This window comes from Crocodylus porosus, unplaced genomic scaffold (genome assembly GCF_001723895.1).
Source record: "Crocodylus porosus isolate Cpor-Errol unplaced genomic scaffold, CroPor_comp1, whole genome shotgun sequence".
Lineage (NCBI taxonomy): Eukaryota > Metazoa > Chordata > Crocodylia > Crocodylidae > Crocodylus > Crocodylus porosus.
Window position 1 is genome coordinate 103287365 of NW_017728886.1, and position 10166 is coordinate 103297530.

Here is a 10166-nt window from a genome sequence, read left to right on the forward strand (position 1 = left end):
GCACCCATTTCTACCTTTGCACAAGAACAAGCGCTTGGAAGAGGCGGGTATGCGGGTTGCAGCCAGAGGAAAAGGCAATCGGGACTCGTAGGAGAGGCGAGAGCCTTTATTAGAGGTGTTCGTAAAACACATTTCTTTAATTGCAAGCTTTCGGGCACAAAACACCCTTCGTCAGGCATCGGAGAAAAGTTGTTAGAAGTTCTCCTGGGGAGAAATGAAAGTTGACATCTCACAGAGGAGCCAATAGACAGAAAACTCCTCTGGGGAGGCGGTTCATAGCCGGTATGAAGCCTCTCGCCTCCTGTGATGCAAATTACCTCGAGACAAAGGCAGGAGCAAGCTCGCAGGTTTCAGGTGGTCACAGCTGGGAAAATATAAAGATTTCATTTTTAAAATCAGCTAAAATTTGATATCTTCCATATGTCAGGTATCCAGGTTGTAGCCATATTGGTCTAGAGGAAAAGGCACTGGGGACTCATAGTAGAGGTGATATCTTTTATTAAACCAACAAGATTTTTGCAAAAAAACAAAAGTTCTTTAATTGCAAGCTTTTGGGCACAAACACCCTTCATCAGGCACTGGAAAAAAGATTATAAAAAAGTTTGCCTGGGTAGAAATGAAGAGAGGCAGTCATTTCAAAGGCAGCTCATGGATACAGCACACTCAAAAACCCTGCACTCTTGCACCGCCAAATACAGAAATGCTTCCACTTGGGCGATTGGAGTCTTCAGTGTGCAGGAGCTTTTCAGCAACTAGAGTCAGTTCGAGCTTCCAATACCATAGTTTCATATTTAAGATCTGGCAGCACTGGAACACACACTCCGCAAGCCTGGGGCCTAAACCTGCTGGGGCTTGTGGGGGGAATCCAGTTACCCTCTCCTCAGCTCCTTTTGATTCCTGCTGTGCCCAAACTGAAACCAAGTGGCACAGGACTGCTGAGGACAGGGAACTGCTGTTATTTAGTGCGGAGAAGAGACAGGAGGGATGTAATATAGCAGCTTTCAACTGCCTGAAGTGGGGTTCCAAACAGGATGGAGCTAGAGCAGGAGGAGGGAAAATATGGCCCACCAGTCGCTTTCATCTGGCCTGCAGAACACCCCCCCACCAAATAAATTGCACCTGCCCAGCCCTTCCAAGCATGAGGATGGAAATGAGGTATGCTACAACCCCACAACATACCCTATTGCACCTCGCTCCCATCCTCTTGTGCAGAAGGGCTCTGCCCAGCCAGCAGCTTCCAGGCAGGGCTCCTACTACAGCGTGAACCTGCTCACTTGGGGGCAGCAGGTAAGGAAGTGGTGGGGAGGGGGGTGGAGTTGCAGCTGGGTGGAAGCAAGAGAGCAGCACAAAATCTGCACCACGAGGAGCAGCAGGAGCATGGAGCTTAGCTGAGCAGGATGCGAGTGTGAGGGTGGGGAGGGTGTAGAGACACTTCTACACATAAACACACTCCCCCCCCCCCCCCAAAATGGTGTGCAGCCCCAGCTGCTGGCGACAGAAGCAAGTGGCGTGGTCAGGGCACTCGTGTCCAGTGGGGGCGCAGCTCCTGCCAGCACTGTGCAGGGGGAGGGAGCAGAGCCTACCTTATTGCCAGGGCTCTATGCCACACACCTGCAGCTCCAGCATCGCAGCAGGGGAAGCTGTGCTGGAGCCTGTTGCTTCCCCAGCTCCCTGCTGCACAGGTCTCTGCACTCTGCCTGGAGTGGAGGGAGCCCTGCCCCCTGCTTCCCCACTGTGGGTGTGGAGTTGTGAGCATGCAGTATGGAGCCCTTGCGATAGAAACAGCCAGTGCCACACACACACACACACACACGCACACGCACAAGAAGAGTTTATTTTTGAGTTATTATGCAATCCCTTCTATATATAGTAAACAATCACAAGTCATGACAAATATTTTGTAATAAAATTAAAATATAGTAGGTGTTTGACTTCTAGTGTACCATTTCATTTTTTTCTGGTTCTAAGATGTCAACCCTCCCCTCCCAAATGGAGTATTGGGGGGCAGCAAGGGGAAGGACTTCCAGGGGTAAAGGTCAGGCATTAGGGTGCAGGACATCAGGTCCCAATGTGGCAACTGTCAAGGGGCAGAGCTACCTATGTGGTCCCCAGCAGCTCACAAAAACTTGTTAAGCAGCCCTTAGCCTGAAATAGTTGCCTACCCCTGAGCTAGACTGTTCTCAGTGGTGACAGATGACAGAACAAGGAGCAATGGTCTCAGGTTGCACCCAGGGAAGTTTAGGTTAGATGTCAGGAAAAACTTTTTAGTGGAAGGGTAGTAAAAACATTGGGAAAAGTTACCCAAAGAGGTTGTGGACTCTCCATCCTTGGGGGTTTTTAAGATCACACTAGACGACGCCTTGGGTGGGATGATCTAGCTGGGGATGGTTCTGCTTTGCACAAGGGGTTGGTCACTAGATGACCTCCTAAGGTCCCTTCCAATCCTAATTTCCTGTGATTTGATTCTAAGTGCCCCCAGAAGCAGTGGTGGGGCTACTCAGACAGTGCCAGGGGCCACCTCGTTGTTGTCTCCCTGCTCAGCTCTCTCTCTCTCTCTACCACAAATATTAGCCACCCTTTCTCCTTTTTCTGATGGTCGTGACCTCCCACTCTTCCAACTCTCCTGTTTCTCACTACATAGCTGTCTCTTGGCCCTTCCTGAAATGTCTCCCCTCCATGTCACAGCCCTGCTGGCTGTCTCTGGCTCCAGCTCCAAACCTTCCCACTGGTGTATTGCTTATTCACTCCAGTGGCCATTAACTCAAGGGAAGTGTTTGGATGCCCTGGCCAGACTAATAAATGTTTTACCAATCTGAATGAGAGCTGGACCTTTGACTGGAAGGACAAGGCCAATATAACAGTATCTTTGAACTGTTTTGCTTCACTTGTGTTTCCTTTTTTAAAGCAACATATATAACTATACGTGGTACCAGGTGAGTGCACATTCCAACACACTTACCTTGGTTTTGTTTTTTCTTAATAATATAGTATGAGGCCCCTAGCCTACTAGTCAATCTTCTAGCTTCTCTTTCACTTGAGGAAAATGTGTTTTGTGTTACTGTGGCAAAGTGGAAACTCCCTGATTAGCTACAGTGCTAGTCTCCCCACTTGCCTCTGGGCACACTGCCCACTTTCCTCTTCTGCCATGCCTTGATGACACATAATTAAGGTGTTAATTAGGTGGGAGGCTGCCCTTTGAACACCCTGGTCTCCTGGACCTATGTATGCAGCTCCAACCACCCCATACTGCATCCCAAGCCTTGCAGATGTTCCTAACAGCTGAGCTCTGCTCCGGCCTGAGGCTGGGCTCAGCTCATCCCAGTGTTAGGCCTGTTGCTTTCTGCCCTATTACGGGCCACACTCATACCGCTTCCCTCCCATTGAGGCCTCTCTCATTTCACCGCCTCTCACACGGTCTCTCTCATACTGCAGGGCCACTCTCATACCACCACTCCTTTTCCCGGAGCCACACTCACCTTACCCTCACCCAAAGGGTCCTGGGGCTTGTTTCCCTGCACTCTCTGGCCAGCAAGCACACGGCCTCTCCCACGACCCTCATCTGAGTGAGCGTTGGGTGGTTTGCAGAACACTGGAGTGGCTCTGCCTCTCATTCCTCACCAGGGTGCTCACCCAGCTGCTCTGAATTAGGGGTTCCTGACTCGCCCCATTGTTTACCCATTGTACTTCCTCAGCCGCCTCACCCAGTTGGTCTCTGGCCCACCTGTGGCCTCAGGCACCCAAAGGTTTACCTGGACCTAATCTGGCCCCCATGTTACTAGGGCCTACCCTCCAGCCTCCTGGCCACAGGGACCTACTTCACACCATTTTCTCACAGGGCCTCTCTCACCCTAGGCCCCCCTTGTTCACAAGGCATCACTACTCACTGCTCTCAGCATTCACATGTTGTAATTGTATCCTGGCCCCTAACTCCAGCCAATCTCCTTGAGCCCTTCACTCTCACTGGGCTCCTTCCTGCCCCCCTTCCTCCCCCCTCCACAGTTAGGGCTCCTAGCCTCTGGGTGCCTTGCCTCTTCACGAAGCTTCATGGCCCTTGCTAGGTTCTCCAGGCCTCCCAACTGCCACTCAGGTGCAGGCTGTCAGGTGCCCCACTGCACCCTGCTCTACACCTCCATCTCCACCAAAGCCCATACTCTGCCCCACACTGGGGCCTGGGGTCCCACATACATCCCACAGGCTCAGGTGGCTGCAGCCATGCCCGGTCTCACTCTCCCACTCTGAAGGTGAGGGCAGGGATTTAGGCACCCCTACTCGCCTTCCACCAGGGTGGTAACTGGCCTGGCATTTCTGGGGGGCTGTGTCACCACAAACAGCCCCACCAGGCCACCTATCCCTAGTAGTGTGCAGTTTTAGGTCTTGCCCAGGACCAAGAGCCTCCTAACCACCCCAGCAGCTCTTGCCCTTACCTCCTAGTGTTACTGGAACAGCAGCTTCACCAGGAGAGGTTGTTTCCTCAGTGGCAGGCAGCAGAATGCTACCTCCAGCTCTGCTGGCCTCAATCTTAAAATGGGCACTCATCAGAGCTGGGCCGCACCTGCCAGCTGCCTCTTCAGGCTATTAAAGTGGCAGACACCAGGAGTGCTCTGCCACAGTTCTATGTGACCTTGCACCATTACACTTGCACCCCCTCACCCTCTTCAAAATCCTAGATCCAGTCATGGATGACAGCATGGATCCAACCTGAGAAGGTAAGGAAGGAAGACACGTTGGAAACTGCTTTAACTCAAACTGGAACTTGTTCCCTTGGTAGGGAGGATTGGTGCAGAGTGCAATGGCCTTGGCACAACTTTCCCTTGTACCTGACATGGAAAGACTCCTGCACTGTCTCAAGACAAAGAACCATAAAAGATGATCCCCAGCACAAGCAGAGCATAGAAACAATGGGTAGATGGGGTGTGGGAATGCCCACACTTAGGCAAGGCTGACTCAGATGCTTACACAGTTCAGCATACAGTGGCCTCAAGCAAAGGAAGGTCTTGCAGAAATACACTGTGGCCTGTCAATGATTTGCCTTCCCAGTTGCCCTTGGCAATATTTTGTGGAAAAAAAAAAATGGTGGTGTTAGACTACTGTTTTGGTCATGATGGTCCAGAAATTATGCAAGAGGCAAGGATGTATTTGGGGTGATATATTTTATTGGCTCAATTGCAAGGTTAGAATAAAGTGAGATGAATTTGTTCAATGTCAGACTGGCACAGGCCAGCTAGGCGCTGTGAGTGTATCAGCTGTGAGGCTGCTGGGTTCGGGATCGAGGAGGCGAGTCAGGAGTGAAGTAAAGGCAAATTTACTTATAGCTTAGCATACAACAGTTAACAAAAAGGTTAATGTGACAAACAGATACTATAGTAATAAAGAGCTAATAGTGAATAATAACAACAGATAGACAGAATGACAAAGAGTTCCCACATGGGGTTGGCAACTTATCGGCAGTCCCTCTATGCCAGGTGCACGCCAAGTTGTTCCAGCGAAGTCAGGCATCCCTGATCAACGCTGTCCGAGGGGTCACCAAGAAGGTCCCTTGGTCAGAATCCAGTCCTCGCTCACACTGGGAGTCTGGGGTCCAGGCTTGGTACAACAATGGTCCTTCTGTCCCGTCCTTCAAACTGGTTACTTGATATGCACATTCCTTTATGCTAATCTGTTGGCTTTAGAGACACTCACAATCTTGCCCTATAGCTGTTACCCTATGGGATTAAAAGGTGTTAGAAATTATCATGAAAGTTTACCGCCCAAACTTGGGTTCACCCAATAAGCAAATTACACCTTATTACTTTGAGGTTTGCAATTAGCATTACTCTGCCCAAGCTCAACCCCTTGGTTTCTTATTCCTTGGAATGTGCTAATTATATTAGGTGGTCAGATCTTGTTATGGCTGACTTTTAAAAAACCTGTTAGATCAGCTAATCTTGTAGTTTTGCTTATTTTGGGGGCCCAGTCAGTCCCATGATCTGTGCAAATAGTTAGATTCAACACTTTGGTTAAAATGTGACAGACAAATTCCACTTGTGGGTTGCAAACTTGCAAGCTTTGCATTAGCTAATCTTAACTGCTAGACAATTGCCTGGATGTCTTCAAGAGCATATATTTATTGTTCATGATAATAACCCATCTGGTTCTGGCCACCTCACCAGACGTGCTACATTGGGGAGGGATGAAGCTTTCGGGGAAAGAAGCAAGAATAGCTTTAATTCGAAAGCTTGTCTAAATTTATTCTAAACATGCAGTTGGTCCAATAGAACATATCACCCCCAAATAAGTCCTTGCCTCTCATAAAAAATAAACAGTATACAGAACATCATAGGTGTTGGTGAGGGTGGGCTGTGGAACTAGCCAGATTCTTTGTTGAAGACTGGGTAGATTTGGATTTTGTACATTGTATTTTGCATAACTAAGTCTTGAAAAACCCACAGTGATCTGGAGCCAAGTTAGTATCTGAAAGTAGAAAGGACAGAGAAAACCTCCAGCCTGTACCATCTTTCTTTATAGCAGCATTACCTTTTCTCTCCCTGTGGTAGGGGCAATGCCCCAAGGAAAAACTTACCTTTGACGGAAGAGCTCCCGAGCTGGTGGGACGCTGCAGCAAACCGTAAGTCTGGCGGGAGCACAACCACAGCAGGAAAAAACTCCGCAGCAATGAAAGAGAAAGAAAAAATAGAAAAAGAAAAGGTGCAGCAGATCCAGTAAGAGCCAGGGTCAGCTTCAGCCCTGGTATGGACCTGTTTTATGGTGGTGTGCTGGTACCAATTCGCTGCCTGGCACCTTAGGGCAGGGATATAAGCTCTGCCAGGAGCAGAGTCAGGGGGATTGGAAGTGGGGCTTCCAGTGGGGCCAGAAGAGCCCTGAGGAGGAGGAAGCTCCAGACAGGATAAGTGGTGGCTGCCCCAGGAAGGGGCACATGAAGAAGGGAAAAGCCCACAAGGGCTAAGGGACATACCTGAAAAGGAGGTGCGGATCCCAGATGCCTCTGGACACGACTGGATGGCCAAGGACCCTGCAAAGGGAAAGAGAGCCGGAAGTCCAGACAAAATAACTACATAACAGAAAAACCAGGACTTCACTTGTAACAAGGTAACCCAGGGATGGCAAGGACCACAAGCAAGTCTTTACTACAGCAGGGAGCCCAGGCCAAGTGAGGTCAGTACCCTATTTTTCCTTTAGGACCAAGGACCAAAACAAAGATTACAACCATAGCTCACCTTAGAGGTAAGCTGAAGACAACATCTTATGGTTGGCTAAGGTAGGGTGGAGGGGAGGCGGAGCCCCAAACTAGGAAACTGAACAAGCCTGGTTATGGAAGACCCCAGGGAAGGTAGGACTCCAGCTCTATGTCAGCTAGACTCCCAGTAATAACTTGTTTTTTCAACAAAGATGTAGCAGGTGAGAACCCCCCTGAAGGCCTTCCAAGGCAAATACTTAAACACCGAACTGTCCAGATCCCAGCAAAACGGCGGAACCTGAGAGGTCCCTAAGAGCAAGGCATATGAGCAAACACTACAGAAACTTACGCTCCTCAAAGTAAAATCTCCACCTCCCATGCTACGGCTTTCCTTCCTCTAACTAGAATATAGATTGATCTGCAAAAAAAAAGGAAAAAAATCTTGAGTATAAGGCCAGCTATACATATACACACTGAGTTCCAGTGGCAGAGTAGGCCATTTAAGACTGATCTAATGTGAAAGCCAACCACAAGAATTAGGAAAAGTAATTAAAACAAGCAAAGTAATCTCTAACTACTTGACTGAATTTGTTTTACAGCATTTTGTTACAATCTACTTAGAGTATCCACACTAATACTTCAGTAAAAAATAAAGACCACTTTGTAATCCAGTTTTGCTTCATACTTTTTGCAAGACTGAAGTTCTATAACTTCTACACCTTGGTATGCCAAAGATTTTATATTGCTGTTGATCTCTGAAAATGTGTGTAGATTTGATTTCAGTATTATACAACATTGGAAGTTGGCCATTAACTAATAAGAAGATTGTCAACATGTAGGTGACTTAGATTTTTTTATTAAAAAAGGAAGATTGCTATGGCTGCAGGTATAACTCTAGATAAAACCATGAGTCTATTTCTAGCAACTCAGGAAATTGTATTGCAACATGCCTCAAGATCACCCCTTCTAAAGTGACATCCTATGCAATATCAAATATTGCAGGTGAGATAATAGCTTGTTCAAAAGACTGAAACTTATCATGATACCAAGCAATTTAAATGGCAGTGATTTGTCCAAAATTAAAAGTTAATGTGTTCTATAAAACTTGCTTTAAATATAACAGATACAAGTTGTGTTAATTTTGTTGCTACATTCACCATGTCTCACCCAGTTAATTCTCACCCTTTGAATCCTATTCAATACCTAGCTTTTGGGGACACCTGTCTATTTTATTTTTTGGTAAATGTCTAGAACGACAAGTCCTGATCCTTGGTTGTGGTTCCAGACACTACCACACTATAAAGAATATAGAAGCTACTATTTACATCTTACACAGTGCACACACAGACACAAAATGTAAACCTAGCTAGCCATAACCAGTTCTATGTCAGCTAGTTTCAGATACTGCCGTAATGTTGGCTCAGCATTAAAAAGGCTGAGCCTCAATCTTTTCTAAATCAGAGGTGTCCTGGTCAGAGGCATAACAAAAATTCACCATTGAAGTGAGACAAGAAAGGAATAGTTCAGGTAATGCCCCTTTTAGTTTTAATACTGTAACTACAATTCCTGACAAAAAAATCACTTTCAGGAATCTATTTCTACATCTTCCTCACATACACTAAACAAATACAAGATGACAGTTTACTTAAATTATAGATACTATAATGCTCTCTCTCAAAAACATTAGACATCAGGCAGAGGTATTTCTCTGATGGCAGCTGAAGAATGCATTTTAGATGCATATAAGTATTTGTATCCCAAACATTTCCACTCTACCTTGGGAGATATTAGCAGCATCGTTCTTGTGAATTGTAAGGGTGCAAATATAATAGTCCTTGGATGGAAGTCTGGAGTGCATAAATACTGGAATAAACATGCATGCCAAGTCTCATCATTCACATCTCTTTGAGTACAATAACTGTGCTTGAAAATCAGGAACAGCTGGTCAGAAAGGAAGAGGTGCTACAGAGCAGCAGCTTCACATGGTATCTTCCTACGAACTCTGCTCTATGGCTCCCTGCATGAATTACTAAAGCTAATGATGCTCATTATGGCATTAGCTCCAGACACATGACTTGCACCTCTTCAGACAAAAAAAGTATAGCTGCAGACTGGGAACAAAGCCAGAGAAAGAAGTTAGTCAATCACTTTTGTGTGCATGTCCTGAGACTCGCATGTCAGGTCTTAGACTCTCTAGAAATCACGAGATTCAGTTAAATAACACAACTGTATCTCCTGTCCATTTCTCATGTTAAGAGCACAATATTAAGGTGTCTGCACAGAAATAAGAACTAAGAAGAAAAAAGAAGAAATAAGAATAAGAATGGGGGGATGTTTTTCCCCATCCTTGATAAAGTATGAATTTGAAAAGTTCCTTTAACATGCAGGCTAATACATTTAATGCCTGCAGATTCGTTAGCCTGTGCTTTCATAGTACTTTTCAATTATGCTAAGCTAATGCAAATAAGACAACATGATTGATAGAAACCATACCTGCCACCTGTCAAGACTCGTCTCTAGAAAGGCTAATTTAAAAACAAAACCCAAGAGGTCCTGAGATATCCTGCATGATAGATTTTCCACTCCAAGTAAAGGACTCCAGAGAGGGACAGCTCATCAGGCCAGGTGGGATATTGCTTGTTCGTATTGCTTTTCCAGAAGGAAAGGGTGTTCATGTGTCACAATAGTTCCTAGATGACTGGTGGAATTTAAGTGTGTTGGTACTGGTTATAAACCTCAAGCTAAAGGTATAAGGATAAAGAAGAAGAGTTGTGACTCAATCCCTGATCTCAGAGACACAACTTTGTGATCAGTGTAGGGAAGGGAAGGGACATAGACCCTCATAACACAGCAAGCATGTTAGACTGGCCCCCTCAAACTCATTTTTCCACATTACTCCCAAGATTCTCCTATAAAATGAGTCCCTTTCTGGTCCTCTATGGATCCCAGTCTCTCACAAGTCTGTGTTTTCACCTCCTGATCAAAGTCTACC